Genomic DNA, 25,835 nt, shown 5'->3' on the forward strand with positions numbered 1-25,835 from the left:
AGACCAGGTGAGAGGGTGTGAGTGTTCCCACAGCATGAGTGATTGCTGAATAGGACAACATTGCTGGAGCTGTGGTAGCTTCCTTCCTTATGTCAGGCTGTTGATTCTGAGGCTGTTCTTGGGGTTTTTTTAATAGGGTTTTTTTCCCCTAAGAGATTCTCTAATTCAACCTCTTACAGCTGTGCCGATGCAGGCAGGGAAGCTTCATGCCTGTTTTATGAAAGAAGGTCAAATGATTAGCTGTCCCTTCAGAGTGCACAACTCTGAATCTGTGACTATTCCCTTGAATTCCCCCTTTTAAAAGATTTCTGGATCAGTTATCATTATCTGCTAAAAGACCCAGACCTAGACCTTTACTGCTTTAGAGGACTACCGCTAGTTGTTTTCCGTGTGTGAATGAAGACAATTTCTTGTTGCGTGGCTGTATGAAACCTAATGTGTGATGTTTAAGCATGCTACTAATATGTTTGCAACAATCTTACCTTCAAATAATGGACTTTTAACATATTTAGATCCTATTTCACAGGAAATGTATGTTGCTAGCTAAAATGCATCTCTTATGTTTTTAATCATTTTAATTATTTCCCTCACTGAGGGGGAGTGGAAGATGAAGGGGGGGGAGTTTACAGTGCTAATTGCACTCCACGTTCGTAATTGGGGCCAGATCCTACCCTCAAACTTCTTAGGCAATCCCAGTGAAGTCATCAGGCTTTTCACAGGCATATGGGTTTTCCCCATGTCTATTTGATTCCAGGATAAGGGCCTACAGAGCGCTTTTTCATGCACTGATTTCTCACACGTATGAGGAGATGGAAAAAACATGCATCTTTTTCAACATAGCCTCTTGGTTTCCAGCACCGATTGGAGAGGATCTGCAGTATTTTATCGAGAAGCAGATCAGCAGAGCTGGTTGCCTTAGACTGAGCTGTTTTTAACTGGCGAGTCCTTTGCATTTTCTTTGTTAGGTGCTAGGTGGGAAAAACACAGTTGTGGCTTTGCATTGCTATAGTCATGACCAAGAAGGGCATTTAAATAGCATGTGAATGGATGTGGATTTGGTATTTCCTAGAGCCAGCTTCTATTTAGTATTAAATTGCATACTCCGGGAAGATAGTTGCTGTATCAACATTGGTATAATGACACATTATTAAAAAATCAATATCCAGTCATAGAAACAAGTCCTGGTGTAAGCAGTTGGGTGCTTACAGCTGCGATTTGTATGTATTTGCAAATGTAATGGGCTTTTTTTTCTTGTAGCACTGGTAACTTGGATAAACACTGTATGTGTGACTCATTGCAGAGTATAAACTTATTTTAAAGGAGCAAGTGTGGGATTTGCTGAATATCCTATTGCTTGCATCCCTGAATACTTGCATTAGGTCATGATTAATCTTAAATTGGCCAACCTGAGAGGAAAATTACTGCTGATCTCCCATAGGTGACTTCAGAAACAAACAGAAGGATGGAAGTGCTTTAAAAACATAAATAGTAGTTAGAATTCATAAAATCATAAAGCAAACATATGGTACGAGGTCTTCTAAAAAATAACACTTGAAAGCTTTTTTTATAGTTTCAGAAAGAGCTTGATTAGTTATCACAGGAAAAGTAAATATTTTCATTCCTTTTTCTTCAGTTCTCATTCCATTCCTGTTTCTTTTTCTCTTTTTCTCCTTTTTTTTTTTTTTTTTAACCTTTTTTTCCCCCGACTCTTCTTAATTTGGTGGCGTGGAGGAACCAACACCCAATGTGCCTAGAAAGCCCTGTTTGGGGGCAGCAGACAACACTGCTGATTGTCCTCCTGTTGTTAGGTTCATTCTTGAAGTCCTTCTGCAGTGTTGGCATGGAGTTGATGTAATCCAAACTGAACGCTCCCTGTGCGCGTGTGTGCGTGAGCGAGATGCGATGGGCACCGCGGCGGTTCCTGGACCGCTCAAGAACACGCTTATTTTTTAACGTGTTACCCCCAGCACTGGTGATGAGGGATGCGATCCCTCTGCGTGTGTGAGCGCGTGCAGGGGCGCGAGCTCGCAGGGGGTGGCACGACGCAGCATCCCTGCTCTGCTGCCGTACCCTCGGTGGGGCGGCCGCGGTCCCCAGCGCCGCGAGCGTCGCGGTGGGGAGGAGAGGCCGCCGCTGAAAGGGGGCGAAGGAGGAGACGGGGAGCGGAGGAGTGGGGGGCCGGGCGGGGAGGGGGAGCCGGGGAGGAAGACACGGCTCCAGAGGGAAATACTCTGTGCTTTGCAGTTGCTTGTGTGGATAGAAACCAGATGGTGCGCTGGAACACCCGCTTGCTCGGGCGGCGGCGGAGCCAAACATATGGTTAATGGTTAGGAGAAAGAGCTTTGCGAGCCAGGGCTTTGCTGACTGCCTCGCATTACAGATTGTTGCAGTGTGTCATTACATTGCCAAACTAAGTGCTTAATACCCGCTGCGGGCGCTGGGCAGGCATTTGCAGGGAGGATGCTGAGGCTCCCCGGGCAGGGCGGGAGGCTGACATCACGTGCGTCCCCCCGCCACACCCCCCCACACCCCCTTTCCCCACTGGAAATGCTGTAAATCTCCCCTTTTACAAGCTCAAAACCTACAGCAGGCAGTTTTCCTGTTCTGCGCGTCTTTAATCTGTTTATTTCCAACAGCATATGGTTGGTTTTGCCCTTTTTTGTGTCTTTTTTTTTTTTTTTTTTTTTTTTTTTTTTTTTTTTTTTTTGGTCCCCGAGCAGCCAAGTTCACCTAGGCTGCAGCACCATGCTTACATGCCCGGCATCCGAAGTTCCTGCTCTGGGATCTTTGGGCAACACCAGGCCCATGTTATCTAAGGAACTGCTGAGCTCATTCATCTCCTTTTCACGGCCCGCTTCCTTTTATTTTTAGCCAAATCCGTCAGGCCTGACAGGCGGGTAATTTGAGCCAGAGAAAGGGCAAAGCTCCAGGTCCTTTCCACAAAGCAATTCTTCTCCTCCCTCCTGGGAAGGCTCCAAACTTGGCCTGCTCCAGGCAGATGGATTTGTTGAGTCATGTGAGATCATTTACACAAAAACACAGCGAGGCAGTGAAAAGGAAAAAAAAAAAAAAAAAAGGAAAGAAAAAAGAAGAAAAGGTGGGGGGGAAGGGGTGGGAGAGCGTGCGCTGCCGGGGCTGCTGCGAGCGTAGGAAATGTGCTGCGAGGCAGCTAGACAGAGGAATGCAGCAGATTCATTCTTGTATAAGGTAATGTCTCGTTTACAGTACAGGGTGGAGCCAGCACGGAGGAAAAATCACTCGAAAACAGATTACTCATTTAAAACAAAAATTCTCTTTAAAATAAATAATAATAATAAAAAAAATACAACCACCCAACCAACAAGCAAGCCGCGCGCACGGGCGCGCAACAAAGGCGGCGTTGTTGACAGCACCGGATTACAGTAGCGGTAAACTCCGGGCTGGGAGGTTGCTGGAAAATGAGTTTGCTCCGTGATGCAACCGGAGTTTGCTTTGTCTGGCCGCCAGCGCGAGCGGGGCGGTGGGGACGGGGAGGCCGGCGGCAGCGCGCGCGCTCCGCTCCGTCCAGGGATGGTTTCAGGCGGTGGGGAGGGATGGAGGGAGCGATGCGGGACCCCGAGCGGGCAGGCTCTGCTGGGGCGTCGTTAACAGTGAAAATGGGGGGGGGGGGGGGGGGGGTGCATGGAGGGGGCAGGGGAGAGCCTCTTGTTTTGGTTTTGAACTGGTTATGGCATGATCTTCATTACATCAGGGAGTAAATTGCATTTACTCAGTTGAATGTTGATTTTGTTACCGTTTGCAACCTAAGCTAACCCCGGCGTGTTGGTTTTGGTTTTTTTAAGTGGGTGGTAAGAGAGAACATCAAACTCGGGGCTTTTTAGATCTTGATGCATCCCGGAGAATTAGGTTGGGTTAATTTATGCAGTGTTCTAACGAGATGCATTCAAACCTTTAAATAGACATGGACTGTATTTAAATATTGTTAATAGAACTTCTGGTTTCTCCAGTTTTCTTAGCAAGGCAATATCTGAATATTAGTGTTTTGTCCCGATGATTAAAAATCAGAGCAGGAGCAGAAACTGGAACTGGAAATTGGTGGAAAACATGTGAAATCAGACAACTCCAATGCAAAGCTTATCATTAAATTCTCAGCTGCAGTTAAGGAACTCATGGGAGTGTGTAAACGTGGGTTTGTGTTTTAACTTGACCCTTTCCCCCACTGAGCAGCATCTTCTGCAGACTCCACGGCCATGTCCATTGAGGTGTTTTCCTCTGGGGAGGGGAAGGTTTGTCTGGAGCCTGCCTCCCTCTGCTTGACCTTGTCTTTCCTTTTTTCTCCTCCCGCTTCTTTTTTTACACTTTTGTCTGAAAGACGGCTGGCTTTCCCAGCCCGCTTGCCCTGCCGGGCTGTGCCGCTGAGCACGTTCGGCATGGGGAGAGCCTTCACTTCTCGCGCTTAAGAGTTTTCTCACTTGGTGGAAACCTTTTGTCTTCTGTGTCTCTTGATCGGGCCGCCTCGTTAATTATGTTGAAGGAGCACTTGGCAGCACCCTGAGTCCCAGCTGGGGTCCCGGACTGCACAAACCTGCAACAGGATCCCTGCCCCTCAGCTTACGGCTGATGTCTGGGGTGAGGATCAGCAGGGGGATAAGAGTATAAGGATGAGAAGTATGGCCAGGCTTGGGCCCCAGACTGTGCAATAAGCTGTGGCCGTAGCACGGCAGCTTTTAACAAGGAATGGCTGTAGATTGCTCTGAGATCCCCGGAAAGGTCCCAGGGAAGGACAGCGTTGTTATTTATTCTGTTTGCATAGTTACTGTTATTTTCTTTCCCCTCTTCCCCCAAATACCTAATTATCCTACATTTTCTGTTGCTGTGAGCAACATTTCCCGTAGTTACCCAGAGCTGCAATTCCAGTTAAATTCTCACTTTATAAAGCTAATCTCCCAGCAGTGGCTGTGGGATTTCCAAAAGAAAAGATGTTTGTGAGGAGCCAAAGTTTTTAAGATTTTTGTCTTAGTGGACAATTCTGCATAACTCCACGGTTAACTATGCATGTTCGTTATTGGTTGAGGGCTCAATAACTTCATCTCTATTTATGGCACTTAGAAGACTTGTAGTTTTTTTAATTCCCCTGCAGAGTGCCCCACACCCCAATACCTCCTTTTTCCACTCCGAAGATGCTGCATGTGTTGCTTTTTGCATCTCTACATTGGACAACCAGCCCGACTAGACAGGTTTTGGGAACTATTCATGACCTGACTATCGGGAAAATCAGCCTTACTCTTCCTTCCCCCTCTTTCACAGTCACTCAACTTCCTCCCTTTCTTCTGCAAGTGTGTTGTCTATAAGATGCTATCAGCCCTGTAATTTTTTTATCTCGCTTCTCCTATCGTTTCCATTCTTCTGCTCCTAGTGTCTCTTCCTCTATCTCACGATTAGACCAGAAATTTCTCTGCTGCTGGCATCTTCTGCCTTCGCACGTACTGTGGTGCTGCCTCCTTTGGGATCTGAGGAAGGATGAGTGTGGAGTTGGTACGTGTTGTGTCATGTCCTGTGTTTGGCTTCAGTTTGCACAGGCAGAGGGCATCGTCTACGGCAATTTTTCTTTCATTGTCTCCTTAAGCAACCAACTCTCTCTCCACCTAGGTTGGAGGATGAGCAGGAGGTCCTCAGTGCCTCCCTCACCAAACACTGGGGACCTCCTGCTGAAGTTGCTCTTTCCAAAGCGATGCAACTCGTAGCTGGGGTTTGCTTGCTTTCCTCCAGGCTTGAGAGCGCCGAGTTTCCTTCCAAAGACCTTATTCTGTGCTGTAGCTGTATAACTTTCCTCGATCTGAAGTTGTGCCAAGGAGAGATGCTCTGGGAGCGAGGTAACCCTCTAGTTTTGAGCTCAAATTATCCCGCTTGACAGGATCGGATAGCAATTCCCTGCCGCAGAAAACTTGGGCAAACTTTATAATTCTCCGCGGAGGGGTCAGAGGGTTGAGAGGTGAAACCTAAGATGAGCGGGGCAGTGACCTCCCCATATTGCAAACATTCATTTATGGAACTTATGAAATAACCTCAAAATAAATAAATCTCTAGCCTGACAGCTTCCTCCTTACAGAACATCATAAAAGTTATGGTGTAGTGGTGGCAATTTCCTCTTCTTCATGTATGCATCTACAGGGCATCCCAGGGGAGAGGCAACAGTTGTTCTAGACAGATTAATCTAAATTTCCGTGGAGCTTTTTAAGGCATTAAATCTATGTAGATTTTTCTCATCCAGCAACGAACTGGTGCAGTGGTGAACCCCAGGACTATTTGTAATGTATTCGGAAACCTAGCCATTTTCTGGTTGCGGCCAAATCCCATTAACTGTGATTTCCCTGCTTCCCTTTTCCTCCTGTCGAGCCTTCTGGATAGCGGCTTCTCTTAACAGCTTGTTTGGAGAATCTGCTCTGAAAATCTCCCAGCCGCTCCACTCCTCTCAAAGCAAGGGAAACTCTGGGAGCAGCTTATCACCTGCTCATCGGCTGACTTCCACTTCTGCTAGAAAGTCTCTGTCGGCCATAGACCAAACAGGCTTAAATCTCTTTCCTTTCTGTTCAGTCGAGCTCAGCAGAGGTAGAATTCCTTTTGGAGATTAAACTTTGCCTGTTGGTTTAGTGAGACATCAATCCAGACAGCACACCATGTATAAAATTGGCTTCTTTAATTCCCTTGGAGCATCCTTAGGGATCCTTGAGAGTTGTCTGAGAGGTTCTAGCAAGGGTGTGCGAGCATCCTCTGGCACTGCCCTTGCAGTAGCAAGTTTTTCAAGTTTATGTTAAAAAATATCAAGTTGTTTTAAGGCTCTGTTCATTCCATTAGCTTTTCACTGATAGTTCCTGTAACGTTACTAACGGCTAACGTGATCCTTCAGTTTTTTGCCTTGATTCTGTTATAAATTAAATCGGTGTCAGCAAAAGCCGCTTCTGGTCACATGCTGTAAAAAAAATCTTTTTTAACCTGATTGCAGCCTTTGTGCAATTAATGGGAACTTACTGTTGCTCCTTGATAAATTCATTCATGTTTAATAGATATTTGTGGGCCATATTTGGCTTTAAGTGGATGTATCACAGCTCTTGAGGCATTTTAGTGGCTAAATAGCTGGGATTAGACACTCCAGTTACTTATGACAGTTGTTTTCCTGTGTCCATACCAAACTGTGTGTGTTACACAAATATTTTTAGTTATAGCCTTGCCAGATTTGTTTAAAGAAAAGAGATGTCCTCATTTTTCAGAGATGTTTATCTGTGAGTGAGTGGAATTACATGAATGTTTTCTTCTCAGTTGATTAAATTCTAAATGCTAAGATGAAAGGCCCACTATTACTTACAAAAGTAAGACTTGCTTTTGCATGAGTAGAGCGATTTATCTTCTGTATCCGCTTCTCTAATTGCAGTCTGTAAAGACCCTAAAAAGTCCTGCTATTCAATGATTTTCCTTACTGCAACCAGTGAAAAATCAGATTTAAAATGCATTTAACTGATGCTCAGTTCCACATTTAATACCTCTTGATTACTATGGTCACAGCATAAATAAATACATTTGATAGCTTACTTGATCATGCAAATGTTGAATGTCTGTCTTCTTCATCAGAATATACCTTTTATCAAAGATATCTGCTGTCATAGAGCCCCAAGCTGTTGATTAGGTAAAAGGGAGTGCCATATATGGGAAAATAAACCAGCACTTACAAGGTAGCTTCTTACTAGAAAATAATGAGATTTCTTTTAGCAACTTCAGCTTGTTGTTTTCTATTTGAATACTTTATCAAAATTAATAATAAAATGCTAAAAAATAAAGTTGTCATGCCTTCTGGGAGTATGGCATAAATAATTAACATGGGATATCTGTCTACTCGGTTTTGGGTTGATTGCTTATTGGCTTCCACATCATACTATGAATGGATTTGAAGCCCCTGTGGTGGGCTTGGACTGTGCCGGACTAGCTCAGACTTGGTGCTACCCTTCTCGATGCCGTTCACTGTGATTAACGGTGTCTGGATGGATGGCAGAACCCAGATGGTTATGACAAAATAATTGTCTTCTCCTTGGATGCGCCACTTGGGCACAAGCATCAGTGAAGCTCCTTCTGCAGCCGGTGATGTTGGAGGCAGCAGGACCACCTGCTGCTCCTGGGGAAGACATCTCGCACAGGTAGCACTGCACTGCCGAGGGTATGCGTGGCACAGCCAGACTCGCTCAGCTGTGCTTTTTGAGAGCGAGAGGTTAAAAGGACAAGGGTAAACCACGGTCTGAAGCAGACTCTTGCATCTGGCAGGTCTGTTCTTGGGTGACGCTCATTTGGTTACACAGCTCAAGTGCAGCGAGAGTTTCACCCCTGCCCACGGGCTGACAGTCACACGCCCAATGGGAAGTTATTTTTCTGTTGGGTTTTGCCCCTTGTGAGTGTTGTCATTGGAAATAACAGGAAATAAAGGGACGGAGGTTTATGGGGCATCATGGCCTGTTCACCGTTTAAAATAAATCTTCTGTGATTAATTCTCGGTGGGGCAAAGGGGAAGAGGAGTTCATGCCCTAAACTCTGGAGAATTTTTAGTATTTAATGCTAATTTTAACCCTGAAGCATCAGTGAGTTAAGTAGAGCTCAAAGTGCTGCATTTAGCCTTCATCGGGAAACGCTGGGTAGCATCGCTGGAGGAGTTGTGACAGCAGGGAGTTCCCACACGCGCACAGTGGTACTTCCAGAAGAACTAAGGGTTGGTATTTCCAAAGAGCAGTGGAGACACATGCGAGTTGGTGAGACATGTTTTGATTTTCAGTACAGTAGGTGGCAGGAGAGACAAAGCGACAGCTTGGCTGAGGTAGCTGCTTGTCCACGTGCCGCAGTAACAAATGAAGGCTGCACCACATCTACACCCAAAACCCTGGAACAAAAGTTACGTCGTATTGCCGGGTGCTTTTGTGAGGTCTGTCATCTGACGTGATAAACACGAAGACCTAAGAAGATGGGAACGTTAGACACATGTATTGCAATGCCCGTGTGAAATGCCACATTACACACTGTCTTGTGTTTTTACGATGTCTTCTGGTTGGCATCAAGGACTAAAAGTTTCATGGCAGCCTAAGCCAGTCCCACTTACGGCTGTTCATCCTGTTTCTCTCCCCACAGTGTCCTTGGCCAGGACTTCCCCCATGCCCTCTTGTACCTGTGCTGGTGTTTATGAAGCTGGACCATGAGCTGCTTCATGGGGTGAATCCAGCCAACAACTAACTAAAGACGTGGTTGGATTTTGTGCAACTCAGCAGAACCATCTCACCTCGTGCTCGTGAAACTAGGCTTGAGGCAAAGGAGCAAGATAGGAAAAAGGGACTGAGGGCTTCAGGCTGCAGTAGAGCTGCACGCTTGATCTACCACCCCTGTCAAACAGGATGGAAGAGGTACTTCTTTAATGGATAGCTAAGTAGTTGCTGGAGACTTTCTAAGCCAACATCTGATGTTCTTGGACTTCTGATCTGCAGTTGGATAAAGTAACCTTAAAAGCATGAAAAACATGTCCTTTCTAAGCATACGAGAGTCTTTCCTAATGGAGAGGCAAACTGAAGAAGTGAAATTAGTGGTGTTTTCCCTTCTGTCTCTTAGACATATGTCTCCTTTTTAAAGGTGAAAGGGAATTTCCTCATCCCACTTCAGTTAAGATGAACAGATTGTTAGCTTTCTTATCTATGGGAGATTTGGCCTCCTATTGCATGCAAGGACAAAATCTGCTCTGGTGCATGTGTAACTTGAGCAACGTCAATGAGGTTGCGTTTGTAAAACAGAGAAGGTGATTCGGCTCAGGTGTTGTAACTGGAGAAAGGAAGCACTTTTGTCCATTGATTTATAGGGAATTAGTGTGTGGCTAAAATAGGCTCAGCCATTTGCTGTGCTTTTTTTCCAAGGATTGTTCTCTGAAGGACTTTTGGTCACAATGGAAACAGCTTCATTGTGTAGGCCTGCAAGAGGGCATTGAGTTTTCCTTAGAGCCAAAAAGCAGACAGTATTTGATTCATACTTGTCAGGGGAACCTTTACTCTACGTACAAGCTTCCAGTGATGACTTTAGTCCTCCTTTTATCTGTACTTGGACATAAACTTTGAATTCTGGCATATCAAAGCACGCAGTTGTATGATAGCCTAAATTCTGCGTATTCATTTGATGTGAAGCCCTGCTGAGCAACTCCGCTTCATTACTTATATTCTGTTTCTGTGCCCACTGGTTTCATAAGATTTTTGTCAGCATTTTTTCAACACATTAATGTTGTTTTTGTCATTGAAGGTGACTGAGAATTGAACTGGTGTTGAAGTTGTAAAACTGTCGGTGTGATGTAGTGGCAAGGACAAGACATCTGTTTAGCTACTTGCTCAGTTCTCTTTGCTGGAGAGCCTGACTGCCCCATAGATAGAACCTGAGCACTTCTGGGCATCTCAGAGAGGATGAAATATCACCCTTGTACTGATGAGAAATGGAGGCAGAAACAGTGATTTATCGAAGGTCATGGAGGAAATCTGAAAGGTTGAGATCTAGGTCTCTTCCACCCCACCCCAGGAAGCTGCATCCCGTAATTTCTAGTATGATGAAGTTTTCTTCCTCTCCCCTGAGAAACATGAGACTCTTCCCATTGGAAAAATAGCTGTTCTTATCACAGGAGGCACGGGCACACATTTACAAATTTGGAACCAAGTTTAAGACTCATTGCCATGAAAAACAGGCACATCTAGAGGGTAGCTAGCTATAGCTGCAGCGTGGAATATTAAAAGGGGAAATCATCTGAGGGGCACAAGCAACAGTTAGTAGCTGCTCTGTTGTTGCTTTACATACGACTTGGAGAGTTTAGTAGCTGGACCAGAGGAGAGGGACCTGGGCATACACCGAGTTTGAGCAGCTTTTGGGCTGCTCCATCCTTGCATCAATGGGCTGCATGGTCAGGTCCTTTCTCATAGAAAAGCCATTTGTAAAGAATGGGACCTTTTTGGCCAAATTTTCCTTAAATAGGCTGGTATCTTGCAGATACTGGTATGTTGATATAAATTGTATGGCTGCAAATAGTTAATTGTTTCTGTAACCAGCTTTAACTGTGGAGTGCTCTGCTTGGTGAAGAGGATCAGGAAGGAGTTCCTATTATTTTAAAGCAGTAGCTGTCTGAGGCTAATTATGAAAAACGTGCCAAGTTGAAATACTCACTTTTTAAAATGATTTTCCATAAGCAGCTCATAGACAGGTTTAAGCTGTGCTGGAAGAAGTCCGACTGCATTTTAATGTAGATACCTGGATTGGTGATTAGGAAAAGATTGTTAAACAACTGGAACTTAAATACCGGTAAAGCTTCGCTGTAGCAATTTCCCCAAAGGCACAGTGGCAATTCTGCTAAATAGAGAGTTTAATAGACTTTAATAATGTGTACTTTGGAGACCCTATACACAAAGGAATAATGCATAAACCATTCGTTACAGTAAAATGCTACCTTTGCATCTAACAAGGAATCTGTCAAAACAAAACTGACCCATTGTGTGTGGCAACACATCGTTGGGTGTTAACAGACAGAAGTCATTATCGCCACCTTACCTGTCACTTCACCTGTTGTGATCAAAGGTGCAGCACGTATCGTTTTACCTAACAGTGACTGAATTATCTGAGGTAGACATTAGTTTCTTTTCTGAGAAGTCCTTTGCTGGCAGGAGGGCTGCGGTTGTTCACAGGGCTTTGTTTTCCTTTGATGTGCCCCTTTGGTGCCAGGAGAAGAGAGACCTGGCAGAAAAACTGCATTTAAAAAAAAAAAGAAAGAAAGAAAACAATAACAAAAAAGCAACCTTAGCAAGCAGCTCTAAGCGAGTTTAGCGTTGGATTTTGATTTGATTTCGCTGTGCTGCTGCTGAGGGCCCTGCTGGAGAACAGGCGGGAAGGAGGAAGGAGCAGATGCTTTTGGTAGAACAGTAGGGCATTTATCTCTTTTAATGAGGTAACATCATTAGTGCTGACAAAGTGCTGCAAATCAATACGTGTAATGGACTGCTGCTGTCTTTCAGTAGTGCACAGGCTGTTGTACTTCTGAGCATTTGAATCTGCTGAATCACAGGTCAGGCTTTATCTCCTGTCTGATGCTGGGTTCGTTTGGTTTTTTTAACCATTTTGGTTTTCCCCCTCCCTAATCTTTGCCTTCCATCTCCGGGAACTGGAGCACACCTCCAGGATATGTGTTGGGGCAGGCAGAAGTGTGCGGATTTTACGAGCATGGGAGCGCATTGAAATGCCGCATAGGTCTATTGTGCTGCAAGGACCTTCTCTTTAATTGGAAAGAGTGAGGTTGCTAATGTCTATTTGAGCCTGATTCCTTCTGCCTAAAATGGCTGCAGGTTTTGTTTTGGGTGTTTTGGTTTTTTTTTTTTTTCCCCTTGCCCTCTGCCTGCTTCCTTCAGAGCAGTGGTGTAATGTCAGCCACACTAATCATGTCAGCCGGTGGCACTGATGACCCTGACATTCAGCAACAAAGAGCAGCAGGAGAGAGGAGAGAGTGAGGTGGCTGCGGCACTGGACAAGGAGCAGCAGCGGGTGGGGGGAAATCTGCGGGTCAAAGTGTTTCTCGGTACAAAATCCATCCGTGTAAAAATCATATGCACGGTTGTATGCAAGGTGACCAAGGGAAGAAGCGGGATGGATGTCAGTGGAGATCTGTACTTTATCCCTCACTTTTCAGATGGTAAACATGACAGCACATGACTATGGTAGCATGAAAATAACAAAAACCCCAGCGAAATTAATGTAAATTTGAAAAAGCCTGGAGGTTATAGCAATGTCTCTGTTAAAAATTACTTAATTTCCCCAGAACTCCCATCAAAACCATGTCATCCTCCACCACAAACAGGTAACATAACTTAAACATTTGAGGTATGCTGTCTGTTTATCGGAGGGCCCGGGAGTGACACTTGGGCGTCCGTGCCGATTCCAGGAAAAGAGCCTGTCGGTAAAGAAGATTCATCTGAATAGATCACGCACGTCAGAAAAAAAGTGGTTCCTCTTTCTTTTTTTATCTGCATGCTCCTCCCATCCTGGGCTTCCCAACACCTGCTTGTGGTGAAAGAATATAAACAGAATTGCAAGAGTCTTCAGCATTAACTGTTGCCTGACAACTCCAGCTAAGCACTGCAAGGTCGTCTGGTTTTAACTCTTTATTTTTGTTACTTGTTCCCTGCCACACATCCAGTGACCCTCTGTAGCATCCCCAGGTGGTACCATCCCTGGTGGAAGACCTCCACATGTTTTTGCCCTGTCATGATCTGAAAGTCAGTCATGTTCGCCGGAGTTGATATGAATCCAGAGTTGGGGTCTGTCATTGCCCACCCCTCTCATGTTACCCTCAGACCAAGGAGGGGGACACGACTGAAAGCCAAATAAGGTCACAGTTGGAGGGGCCACATATTAGCGTGTACCAGTATCATCCAGTAGTAACACTGCTGAGTGTTGGTTTGGGTCAAGACTAGGTAAGGCTCTTTTAATACTTGTTACTTTTGTTAAATTTAATTGGTGTTCCCGCTGGAGAGATCAGAGGTGTACGCTTCAGTGACACCCAGGGTACAGTCAGCATTCCTCACTGCTGAAATGAAAGCATCATTCCTGCAAAGCAGAAATCTCACTAGTGGTTTGTTACCTGCTTGTGTTCTCGACCGTCTTGAACCGGCAGAAAGTAATGGCCAACAGATGTAGAAAAGGTATCGTCTTGGGAAAGCTCTGAAGACCTTTTTTTTTTCATTTTCCCCCCATACCCCCCAGAACATCCCTTTCATAAATCAATGTTCCTACATCACATACCAAAGCTTTTCTGTGCTGTCTTATTCCAACAGTGAAACCAAAGTTCACTTACCTCCCTTCCAAGGTTGGGATTACAAAAACCTTCCATGCGTCTCGCCCGCCTCTCTCTCTGCAGGCACTCCAGTCCAACAAATAAATACTTGGCCAAGTTTTACTGCCCTTTACCCGTTAACTAAAAACAACTGCCTTCTGCTTTGTTGAAGGCAAGTCATGCCTACTTCTGTTGCTCCAGCCAGCAGAGTTTCTCAACCAGCTTGGCCTCCGAGGGACTGATTCCTTTTTAGTGACTCTGAAATAGTTACCAAATCTTTCTGTGATCAACATATGAAAAGAAAATAACACAGTCGTGGGCCGTAAGGAGAGGAAATAGCTGGTCATACCGTTTCCCAAGACTACAGATGACCCACCTTTGCTCTACTTTCCTCAGTAAAACTGGGGCGAAAGTGTTGTGATGGAGGGCAAAGGGACAGGGGATGGAAGGGTTTGAGAAAAAAAGAGCTGTTAATATTACAGGCTCCTGTATTAAGGTTATCTACTTTTTTTTTCTCGTGGATAGTGTATTCAAAATATTTTAGCACTGCATCTGAGGTTGGCACAACTTCTCAAGAGGAGAAAATGCAGGGCTGCTCGTTAGTATTGTTTCAGAGCAGGCTTAGAGGTGATCCTGCTGCAGGCTCGGCTGCTCGTAAGGCTTGGTGGCTATCTCATAGCAAATACAGGACAAAGCATTGATGGAGAAGGGCTGCTAGCATGAGATCGCAGCACTGGTGGGCCAAATTGCGTTTGCCCGACTTTCCTGGGTGGTCGCCTGGCTTGTATGCAGCACATGGAAATAGACCTTCTGGAATGTGAAACCGTGCCTTCTGCATTTCTCCCACAAGTATTTTATAGTTTTGACTGGCATACGCAAAGGAAATGGAGAATAATAGAAGAAAAAACTTATATAACCCTTCAGCTGTGCTTCCTTTCCATACCAAGGTTTTGCATTTAGAGTAAAAAGACCAGTCTGTGTTATTGTGAAAGTCTTTTTTTAAAGTTTAGTGATGAGTTTTTTGGTAAATAAGTGAAGGAGTATTTTCTTTTTTTTTTTTCTTTTTTTTTTTTCCCTTAAACTCATCTCCAGTTTAGATAGTGGATACTTCTGTGTGTCTTCACGCAGAGAAACTGAACCAGTGGGGTTTAGTGATTGGGTAATCTGATTCTTAACAATTCAAAAGATCCCTTTGTACAAGATAGATTTATTTGATTCCTGGTTTTACAGAAATAGGTTGTGAAGGGATCTTGAGTGTTTGGGGATTTTTTTGTTGTTCTTTTCTTATTAGTAATGATGTTATAAAGCAGTAAGTATCCAGGCTTTTGTAAGTCTCAGATATGAGTGCCGTACACGGGATGAGGAGAGAAGAACATATGACCAGCATCTCTCTTTCCTTGTTCTCTAGATGTGGCTGCCATCTACTCACTAGCTCTGTGATCGTGGCTCTTAACGTTTGGTGTAAGATAGAAGCAGCATGTCTTTTCAGTCCCTTCACAGAAAGAAATAACAGGTCTTTGCCAGCAGGACTCCTTTCTCCCTCAGGTTCAGCTGCGCAGCCTGGGAAAGGCAGCCCGGACACGTAACGGGTTGTCCTTTCAGAGCATGTCGAGGATCCAGCTTTGGTCCAACCGTGAATCAACCACTTGAGGCTGAGGATCCTTTGCACTGCTGGAGAAGTTACCACCCGAAAACAGTAGGATCTTTGCCTGGGAAACGGGAGCTTGAAAGGACACAAACATTTGGAAGGGGCATTGAAGCAGTAATGGTACATACGTTAACAGCAGTAAAATTGCGCAAGAGCATGGGGGGTGAATGGGCATGTGCGAGTGAAAAAGAAAATGCTTGCTTTTCCCCCACCTCTGCCCTTGGAGGTAGCCGCATCCTCTGGGGACATAGTCCCAGTTTTGTGAAGGATGCCCGACAGCTCAAGTCACGTAGCTTCTGAGCTTTGTAAATCTGGGGATAAGTGTTTTGTTGTTTGCAAGGTGCCTTGCAGTCCTCCGCTGGGAATGTGTAAAAAGTATACATGTAAAAAGTACCTCTGCCTTTGCAGTGGCTTTCAAATTAAGTATCTTTTGTTTCGTTAACACGACGGCTCCCTAGCCTGCTTTTTCAGCAGCTCACTGAGATGCTTCCCAGTGGCTTATAGCTCTTGGTTTCATCTGGCAAAAGCGATCTATAATCCAGGGGTGTACAGGTATGGGAGCCCTTCAGAGGCTTGTGGAAAAGGAGCGATGCGTTTGGCTTGATACTTAGAGAAGGTGAATATTCTGATGGTTTCCCACTGTGTCGCGCTATTCAGTTTTGAAAATTGCGGCTTGCATTTATTCTCTCAGTAGAATGAGGCACTCCTCTCGGGCTCCTGGAGGAGACCAAGAAGTGTACACTTAATTGCTTTGTGAATGATGGGAAGTCTTGGAATGCAATCTAGCCATTGCTCATTAACTAGCTGAACCTATTAAACCTGGACAGCAAGCAGGACTGAGTCGGCCGCCCTTGATTGCAGGCAGCTAATGGAGCTGTGGGAGCAAGCTGTGACTGCAGAGCGGAATTGGCAGTAGACTCCCATCAACCTTCTCTGTTTTGAACTCGCCCTACACTCCATTTAGACTTCTGGCTTGGAGACAGATGATTTCAGAGCAGTGAGGAGGGGGGGAAGGTGGAGGGTGGAAAGCATTGTCTTCCCAGCTATGTTAGCTTTGATCTGAAGTTAAAAGCGAACCAGAATTCAAATGGCATCGGTAATTCGACATTTAAACCTGCAGAAGCAGAGAGATTTGTCATCTGGCTGTGGCTGGCTTTGATTATTGATTGGGTCTCACGCAGATGGTTCCGCTGCACAATGCTAAAACAAAAGAAAATGCCCAAATAATGTGACTTAGCATCTCCTCAGTGTTTTTTAGCTCTGAGGGAACCAGCTGCTCTTACAAAGCATACATATAGGTGGTTTGGTACTCACAGAATATATCCTGTCTTGCAAAAGAGCATGGTAGCACTTTCTTGGATCTTCATGCCACACTAGCAGCACAGAAGAAAACAAAATTTACTAAATGTTAACTGGATAATTGAGGGTTTGTTGTGGGTTGCTTGGGGGTTTTTTAGTAGCTTGAAGAAATATGAACAGACTTGGGATTTGCCCAGGAAATTTGAAGCATTTAACCTTTTAAACGCATGAGGGCCTCAACTGGAGATGGATACAGCCCTGGATATGTAGCATTTACCTCCAGAGCACTCTTGGCATTGCGCCGGAGCATTGTTTCAGAGCAGTTTGTGCTGCTTGCTAAATCGCCAGCATCCCATCCTTCAGCACTCGCATGCCTCTCATCCAGTTGCACTTTGTGCCCAACCTTATTTACCTTGTGGGTTTTGCCAGGATCACAGCTTGGTGGTGTGGCTTCGGGCCCAGTCAGACCGTCTGTCAAGGAGAAGGGGAGGAGAAGTAGTGGTTTTAACATGTTGCCTGAAGAAGGGCATGTCCAAATGTGCTTTGAAATCTTTGTTCTACTTGCTTGTTCGATACTTTTAAGGTGCTGTATATTGTGGATTTTTTCTGTTGCTTTGCCTTAATTTCCCCATTGTGGAGAAATGGTTTCATTTCTAGTCTGGATTCGTACACTTGTTTGTGCTGCTGGCAGATCCTATCAACACCCACTTTTCTATGATATTTAAACTTTAAAAGATAAAATAAAAATCTTTGGTGTCGTAGAACAGTGACTTGCTTGTAAAATGCTTCCATATACCAGAGATGCTATTTAAAAATATTGTAGGAGTCTAGTAATACATTAGCATTTTATGCATTTCACTCTGAGCAGTCCCAAAGTGCTTAAACTGTAGCGCACGCATGCAACCCTGCTGAGATGCAGTCCCTAGGACAGAGGCTGTAAACCAGCCCTGCATTTGCTGAGGGTACAGGCAGCAATGGATGTGAGCAGCTTGAAACAAAGCAGCCAGAATAAACCGCCTTCTGGAGGAAAATGCTATGAAAATTATCACTCTTGATATAGGACAGCCAGGGGTTCAGCTCGGGATGCTGACGGAGTTGCTCACCTTGGGATCGCTAAGCTGTGTGTGGACCTGCACTGGGACGCCCCACAGCTGCGGGTACGGCCCCAGACTGGCACTCGACGCCAAATATTTGGAGGGGCGACCGCTAAACAAGTGTCCACATGGGCTCTGTGTTAATAACTTGTTGCCCGTAGTAATCTTCACTGCATTAAAAGCAAATACCCCCTTCATTTGTCATCGGCTACAAATGGAGTAACCCGCTTTAGCTGTAGGCTAAGCTGGGCTGAGATGACTTGCGGCAGCCGTGCACCAGAGCAGCGTACAGATGGGCAGCTGCCACCGGTCCTTTGGTGGCTGGTGATCTCTTACGCGATACCAAAGCGCTCGTGTCCCCAACGTGTGCGAAGTGTGTTCCTCTGCATCGTCCTAGGTATCCTTCCACACGTTTTATATTTGGGTCCCTTTAAAACCAACGTATGAGTTGCTCTCAGATTAGCTATTTTATACGTTTCTCAGCAGGGGGGGGTTGTAGAGCTTTAGTGTGAGGACAACAAAACCATTTTCAGATGATTTTGAGACACCAATTACTTCATTCTGGGAAATTCAGCCTTGCAGAGGCTAATAAAAACTAAAATTCAACCTTTTATAATGTTTAGCAGAATTAATACAGCACGTTTTCTGGTTATCATTTCAAAACCTCGGTGACATTTTGTCTGAATGTTCCCATACAGGTGCAGCTGGGGGGAACAGCAACCTCACTGGTGTATAAGAGAGCTCCATTTTCCAAAAGGAAGTACATCATAGCCAGCTAAGATGTCATAGCTCAGGGTTCAGTGAGCTGGCAGCAGCCTCCGAGTCTGGTGTTTCTAACCAAGTGGCATAGCAGCCTGTGCTCCTTTTTCACTCTTTAAAGAAAACAAAGTGATTAATTCTTTCAGTTTTAAAATACATCATGTCTAAAAGAGAAAAAAGAAAAAAAAGAGAACTATTTTATTTTCATTTGACATGACTCTGTTAGGCAGAAGAAGCCTTCCAATACATTGAGTTGGGAAGTAATTAGTCTTGGGAGTGTGAGATGGGTTATAATCTTAATGTCATTTTACCATTACTAAAATAGTCTAATTTTGTCCTTTTCTAATCCATGCAAATCCCATTGATTTAACAGTGTTGTACAGATGAAAATAAGAAATGCGGCTGGCCTATATTTTAGGATCTCCTTGCCTAGTGTAAAAGATTAGAGAGCACATCGTCTGATGAAGCAGCCATCCCTCCTGTATGCTGGAGTACTGCTACCAAATGCTGGCACAAGGCAGAGCATCACGTGCAGCTCTTGCTGTTTTGGAGCTAGCAGGTGAAGCTCAAAACCTTTCATTTCTCTAGATTCAGCAGAATATGTGTATGTGCAGTTTGTCAGTATGTTTACAGCAAAATAGGCTAAGAGCAGAAAACATTTCTAGAGATGGTGAAACCTACTTTAAATGAAACGAGAGGCTTTAAAAGCTTACGCAGATCTTGAAAAATACAAAGGGCTGGACTGAACGTTGCCATTTCAGTCAAATTTAGAACCTCCGCCTACTTAAACGGGAACACATTTAGGTCAGTGCTTTGTGCTTTGCAAAATCATCTCCCTAATCTCCTTCAGAGCATTTCTGACTATGATTTAGGTGAAGGGGGGAGGGAAGTGCTTCCAGGCTGAGACTTGTAGCTAAGTTGTCATACAGAGTTAATCTGTTGAAAGACTGAAGTGGTGTAGATAGATAGGTACTGAATTCTGAAACCTATTTACTGGCAAGCATACTTGCATGCACGTACTCATTATTTGGAAGCATTCAGCCAAGGTATCCAGAAACTTTGGGGTTTTAAACCATTTGCCTAAACCACGGAAGCAAATTCTAGTTACCTGGGCTGATCTCACTTTGCTTGTGTGTTTCAGCAAGATTCGGAGAGGTTGTGTGAGATGATCTCTTCTATACGCAGTTTCTTGCATTCGTCAAGTAAGTGGAGCACAAATACGGTTTCTTCCTTTCTCCACCCCCTTTTTCATTTAATGAAATGGGAAATATTGAAGCTACTGGAAACCCTAATGTGACATTTCTTGATGCAATGTTGCTGTCTCCTAGCTTTGGGTCCTGTAAGCAAGTTGCAAACATCAAAAACTCCTGTATTGCTGGTCTTCTTTAGTGCTGTTGTTTTATGAAGTTGGTAAGGAATAAGTAATCAGGCTAATATATCAGGCTAATATATATTTTAAAACACGTAATGAAAAGTACTTCTTTGGCAGATGATACTAGTGGCGAAGCTGTTGGTAGAGCTGTCCGTTACTATAAGGGATCCTGAGTTTGAGTCTGCTGTCAGGGGACTTCGGATGATGGGAGATGGGGGTGGGATTTAGGATACCTTTAACTAGCATCCTGCGAACAGAGGCTCCAACAAGACTGTAGCTGGTGCAGTTGTGATTGCAGTGTGAACGTGGGTGTCACGTAAGTGGGACTGAGCCTCCTGGGAATGAACGTTGGCGCTCTGTCTTCCATGAAACCCCCATGTGCTCACCCACGTCGGTATGTACGGTTGTCGCCCACCTGCTAATGAAGAATGAAACAAAAATATTCTGCAGGAAAGTCTTCCCTTGGTGTTCATCGCCTAAGTATTTCTTCTGCCTGCTCAGCAGGCACTAAAATGGAAGGCAAGAGAGTTACAGAAGTGGAGGAGTTAAACTAAGGAGGAGGTGACCCTGTGTTCTCTCTGGGCTTCCCAAGTATCTCAAGTACTTGCTTTTAAGAACAGGGATTGGGGCCCATTCCTCTTTGGGCTGATGCTTCAGTTCTTGCCTTTCCATGTCTGCACTTACTGCTTTTCCACAAGCAGTAAGATCAAAAGCTGACAACAAACCCGATCTTGATGGAGCATTGTGGCAGCAGCCCGGCTTATCTGGAAGTACAGATAATATTAAAACGTGCTTCATCAAAGAGGGCTAATTTTCAAGAGGTAGAAACGAAACTGCAGCACAGTCATGCACAGATTTGTTGTCTAGCCATTATGAGGCCAAGCAAAGAAAGTTAAGGCACAGTCACGCACAGATTTGTTGTCTAGCCATTATGAGGCCAAGCAAAGAAAGTTAAGTATCACAAAATTAAAATTCATAATCAAAGCAAATGAAGCAGTATTGTAATTACTTGGGGCAACAGAAGCTAGCTGTTCTCTTGCGAATCTGAACTAGTCATTTCAGTATTCCTTCAACTTCCTCTTTTCTTCATCTGAGACCTAATAGCTACAGATTTTAGTGACACCTGTATTGACTCAGACACCTGCTCTTTGCTAGAAAACAAGTACACTGGAAGTTCTCTCCTGGAGACTTGGTGGGGAGTTAGTGCAGACAGGTACCGGCTGTGTCCTGTATCTGCTTGCCGATCGCTCCTTCTCAGCGGAGAGTAACTGCACAGTGTGACTGTCCACGTTTCAGTAAGTCTAGGGGCGTTGCTTATGGCATTTTAAAGTCTGGATTTGAACAAGTGGGTTCAAGAGTCTGTTTCAGTTTCAGAAACACAGGGCACTTTTTATACTCTTTGTACTTTGGAAAAAAGCTGTGTTTTCTCGGGAGAAATGATGTATCAGATAACCGCAAATGGCCAAATTACTTTTATCAGAGTATCAGAGTACACTGAACAGTACTTTAACCACCAAATTTTAATTAAACCCATCTTACAGACACCTATTGCAGTATACACAGCTTTTATGTGTGTGTAAGCTGAGGCACAGAGAAGTTGCTTGGGGTTATACAAGAAGGTTTTTAACACAACCCGGGTCCCTTGTTATTTGCTTTAGCCTTTACATGGCTGTGTGTTTGTTATGGTGTGTTAACAAGAAGAGGTGAAATGCAGATGGTTTGTCTTTTTTAAGGCAAGCTATACATTGGTTACGCTTAGTCTATATTTATACTACTTGAGAGCTGGTTATCTGCAAGTATTGTTAAGTCGTCTCTGGTTTTTATGTTCTTCTGAATGTCTCTTCTTTGTCTTCCGTGTTTGTGTCTTCTGTCTTGATTTGGCAAGTTTAAGAGGCTGACACTGATTTCCAGATATCTCCGATAATAGCATTTTTTGTCTCATATTTTAACCAGAAGACTCTCTTTCAACCCTGAACTCTTGTTTTTTCCCTCTCCTCTCTCTGGGTTTAAATTTCCCCCCCCTCTGTGGAGCCTGTCTCCCTGAAGGCTTGGGCTTTTTGCAGTGATGAACTGTTGTTCACTGCTGGCCCATTTTGGGTCTCTCTTGAATCCTGAGGTTTGAATGTTAATATTTCAGGTCTGTGGCTTGGCCATCCAAGTGCAGTCTGCTCTACCCTTACAGTTTACTTACTGTCAGGTCCAGAATGAGTTTGTCACGTGGGGCCCGAGCGTAGATAACATCTCTCACGTGAAGTAGAATAAATAGTTGGCAAAAAGGACCTTCCTTTTCATTCTCCATCTGCTGAACCAAATAGCACCATAAGTATAGAAGAATATGAGCTAGTTCAGTAGCCAAAAAAAAATTTTCTGAATTTTTTTCTCCCAGCTCCGGTAGGTGTGAAGTTTCTGTGTTTCACTGTATTTAGGGAGTCCTAACGTGAACCTGCATAAGATTCAGGTGGTAATAACTACTAACGTATTAGTGTGCTGAGGACGAGGGAGGCAATGCAAAATGTCATGCTGAAGAAGGTATGAACAATTCACAGCAGCTCTGGAGACAGAACGCAGCTGCTTCTGAGTTACAAGATGTGGTTTCTTTTTTAAGCCAGGTATTGAAATGGCTGCTGTTACTGTAAAATGTGAGTACTCTGCAATCTTTTCATCTTGCAGCATCCTTATCAAGTAGAACATAGGTGACAGGAAAACTGCTGTGTTCCCTTAGCGGTTGGTGGTGCATGGGTACCACCTAACCCAACGACCAAAACAAGGTTGCAGCTGAACTCACTGAGGGCAAGGTTGTAGAGTCTCATGACCCAAACCAAACTGGTCAAACAACATGGTTGACATGAAAAGCAGTAATACGCCATTCTGTGTTTGGGGTTCAGCTACAGGCAAAAATCGGTCCTTGGAAAAGAGGCAGTTTAGAGGAAGATGGCGAGGTAGTAGTTCCAGCAAACCACGTGCCAGGTGAGTGACAGACTCTGTCTTGGGTCAAATGATGCACCTGCTTTGGTGAAAACCATGAGCCAGGCAAGCCTCTGAGAACTTCTTTGGGGAAAGTGTTGGAAAAAAAACCCCAACCACTGAAAGTAGGTTTCTGGAACACTGGAAGAAGGGCTGCAACAACAAAAGAGGTGCAGGTGAAAGAGATGGACGAATACATTAAGTAAAATTCTTTGAGTAAGCAAAATGTCTGTGACCAGGAATTGATGAAGAGCAATCTAAGAATGAAAACAAAGCTGTAACATATTCATGAAGCAAGATGATCATAACTCAGAGGGAGTAGCATTAATTATGACTTCCAAGGCAGAAAAATAGCTTATAGACTGGGAACCAATTAGCGGTCGGTTGCTCTGAACTAGATTTCAAACACAGTACATGAAATGACAATTACACAGTGTTACCAACAGGCAAATACTATGATGAGATAAGAGCTGTCAGCAGACTTGGACCAAATTCCTCAGCCTGACATCTGCTTACTAATGGGGAGACTTCCTTCTCAGGGTTAGGGATGGTGACAGAATGGAGGAATTGATGGCCAAGCATCATCTTCTGTCTCCAAAGCAGTAACAGGGGACCTGGCAGAGCTCTGCCCGCTCTTGAGGCTCTTGGTGATGCGTAGGCATAGTGTAAAGATGTCCCCAGAGCAGTTGGTGGAATTATTGTGGTCTATTGGAAGCAAACACAGTGCGTATCTTCAGCAGATCTCCACGTGCACTAGATGTGATTGTTATTTTTTGTGACAGGACCAAAAAGAAAAAACCTCTGCAGAAGAATTAGAAGTGTTTCTTTTGGTTTTACTACCAAGTAAACAAGGCATAGGTTGCTAAAAATGTAACTGATTTTCAGCTAAGCAAGCCCAAATAGTGGGCTTTCCAAGGATGGAAATATCAAAGCCAACACCAGATGTTTGAATGCATCCAGCAAAAGCAGCAGGAAGGTCAGTTTCAGAAGAAGAGTAGAGGGCCCCAAGAGAAATAAAGCAGATAGCTTTGCCCAAGAAGCTGATCTAATTCCTGAAAAAGCTATCCCCTTCCCTGTTGTCTCTATCAGCTCAACAGGTAAGGTGCCACCACCCAGTGGGCCTGCCTGAGGTTAACAAGTGAAAACTCTATAGGACAGGAAAGAAGGACAATGATGGGAGGACCACTGTGACTTTGCCAAAGGAACTGAAAATGCCAAAGTAGAAATGCTATCTCACAGCACAAAGGCACATGTGAAAAACTCACTAAAAACAAAATTTGGAGAAGCTGCAGGTAGAGACCATTGTTGAAAAATGATTGAATGAATAGTTGCTGAGTTCTTAAAGAAATACGGGAATATGAAAAAAACCCAATAATCTGACTGATGGAGAAATTGCATTCCAGTTAAAATATCCTAGAAAGGTCATATAAGCGATTGCAACAGTTGAAGAGAAGTTCTATTCCTTTCAGTGGTACAGTCATGAAAAGTGAAAAACCAAAACAAAACAGAGATTCTAATTTTTTTTTCTGTTATAGCTTCAGCTCAGCCATTTCAATTCAGGAGATAAAGGAATGGCCAGATATTTTGATAGCCTCTCCTTCTCCCTGGCTTGAGACAGATTACCTGCCAATCTGATGCAGTTGTTTGTTTGGGGTTCTTGGGGAGGGGGAAGGGTATTTTTATTACCTTTTTCAAGAGATTAATCTACTCTTTTCAAGTATGTATTTATAATAATTGTGAAGTCTTGACAAGCTTGAACCATTGAAGTAAGTGGAGAGCTGAGTGAATGGTTCATTGTCGGTAACGCTGGTGTAAAACAGATGTGCATTCTGTCACCTCTTTATGGTTGCTGTTGACTTGATGTTGACATGACCAAGTCACCATGAGAAAAAGTGCTGCTAGATATAATATAATGAAGTGTTACATCGGTTAGAGCCAGCGTCCTGAGCATGGGATGCTTAAGTGACAGAAAACATGTAAGTAAACATGTAAGTAAAGACTGTCTGGCATTGCAGGGCTAATAATTACTTAGGAAAACAAATCTCAGGAGACCTTCAGCAAATCCCAACTGAAGCATTATATAAAAAGGCAAAGGAATACAAGGAATTAGTCAATTTACACGTCTTGGCAGAAACACACCAACCAGCGTGGAAGTCCAAAAGGAAATGTCACCAACTGGCAAGGCAACAGCTGCGTTTACCAACTTAAACAAAATTAGTCATTGAAAATACAAATGTAGAGACCAAACTAGGAGTCTTCCACTCAGATGTTATTTCCATTTTAACATGTGGATGTGAGTGTTGGAAACTCACCAAAGGCACAGACGCCTCATGCCTCCAGAAGTAAATACCTGGGGAAAATACTAGGTAACAGACGGAGTGAATTTGTCACAAATGCAAAGATCTGTCACTTTGTCACCAGTGTGTCCCCCAAGTTCTCCAGGGTATGTGATGGAAGCACTTGGGTCGTGTGCTGAGAGTGAAGCCAGCAAGCCTGTCCGAGCAGATGGGCTCTTGAGCAGCTGGAGGAACACGCAAATGGTCAGACCAGATATTAGTTGGAGTGTGAACGCTTACTGGCACTCAATCATACAGAAAAACTGCAGAGAGCGGCTAAAGAAGATCAGCACAGACGGCAGAGCTGCGTTGGCTTCCAGAGCAACATCTGCGGGTACAAGAAGGCTTTGGGGGAAAAAGTTACTCTTGGTTCACTTGGGGGTGGGGGGGGGGAGCTTACGTGATGTTTTCTCCTTTGCAGATTTAGACTATTTAAGGTTAGGTTACTGAGAGGAACCAGAGCTTCCCAGTGACTGCTTTTCTGGCCCTGGCTGCAGAGTGCTGCATTGCACGCATG

At 44.2% G+C, this 25,835-nt stretch overlaps 1 protein-coding gene across 3 annotated transcripts in view; it reads left to right on the plus strand.

Moving 5' to 3' along the window:
- BACH2 (BTB domain and CNC homolog 2) overlaps positions 1–25,835 on the plus strand; it is a 194,020-nt gene that overhangs the window by 42,116 nt on the left and 126,069 nt on the right. The window lies entirely within an intron of this gene.

This window comes from Aquila chrysaetos, chromosome 2 (assembly GCF_900496995.4).
Source record: "Aquila chrysaetos chrysaetos chromosome 2, bAquChr1.4, whole genome shotgun sequence".
In the NCBI taxonomy this organism is placed as follows: domain Eukaryota; kingdom Metazoa; phylum Chordata; class Aves; order Accipitriformes; family Accipitridae; genus Aquila; species Aquila chrysaetos.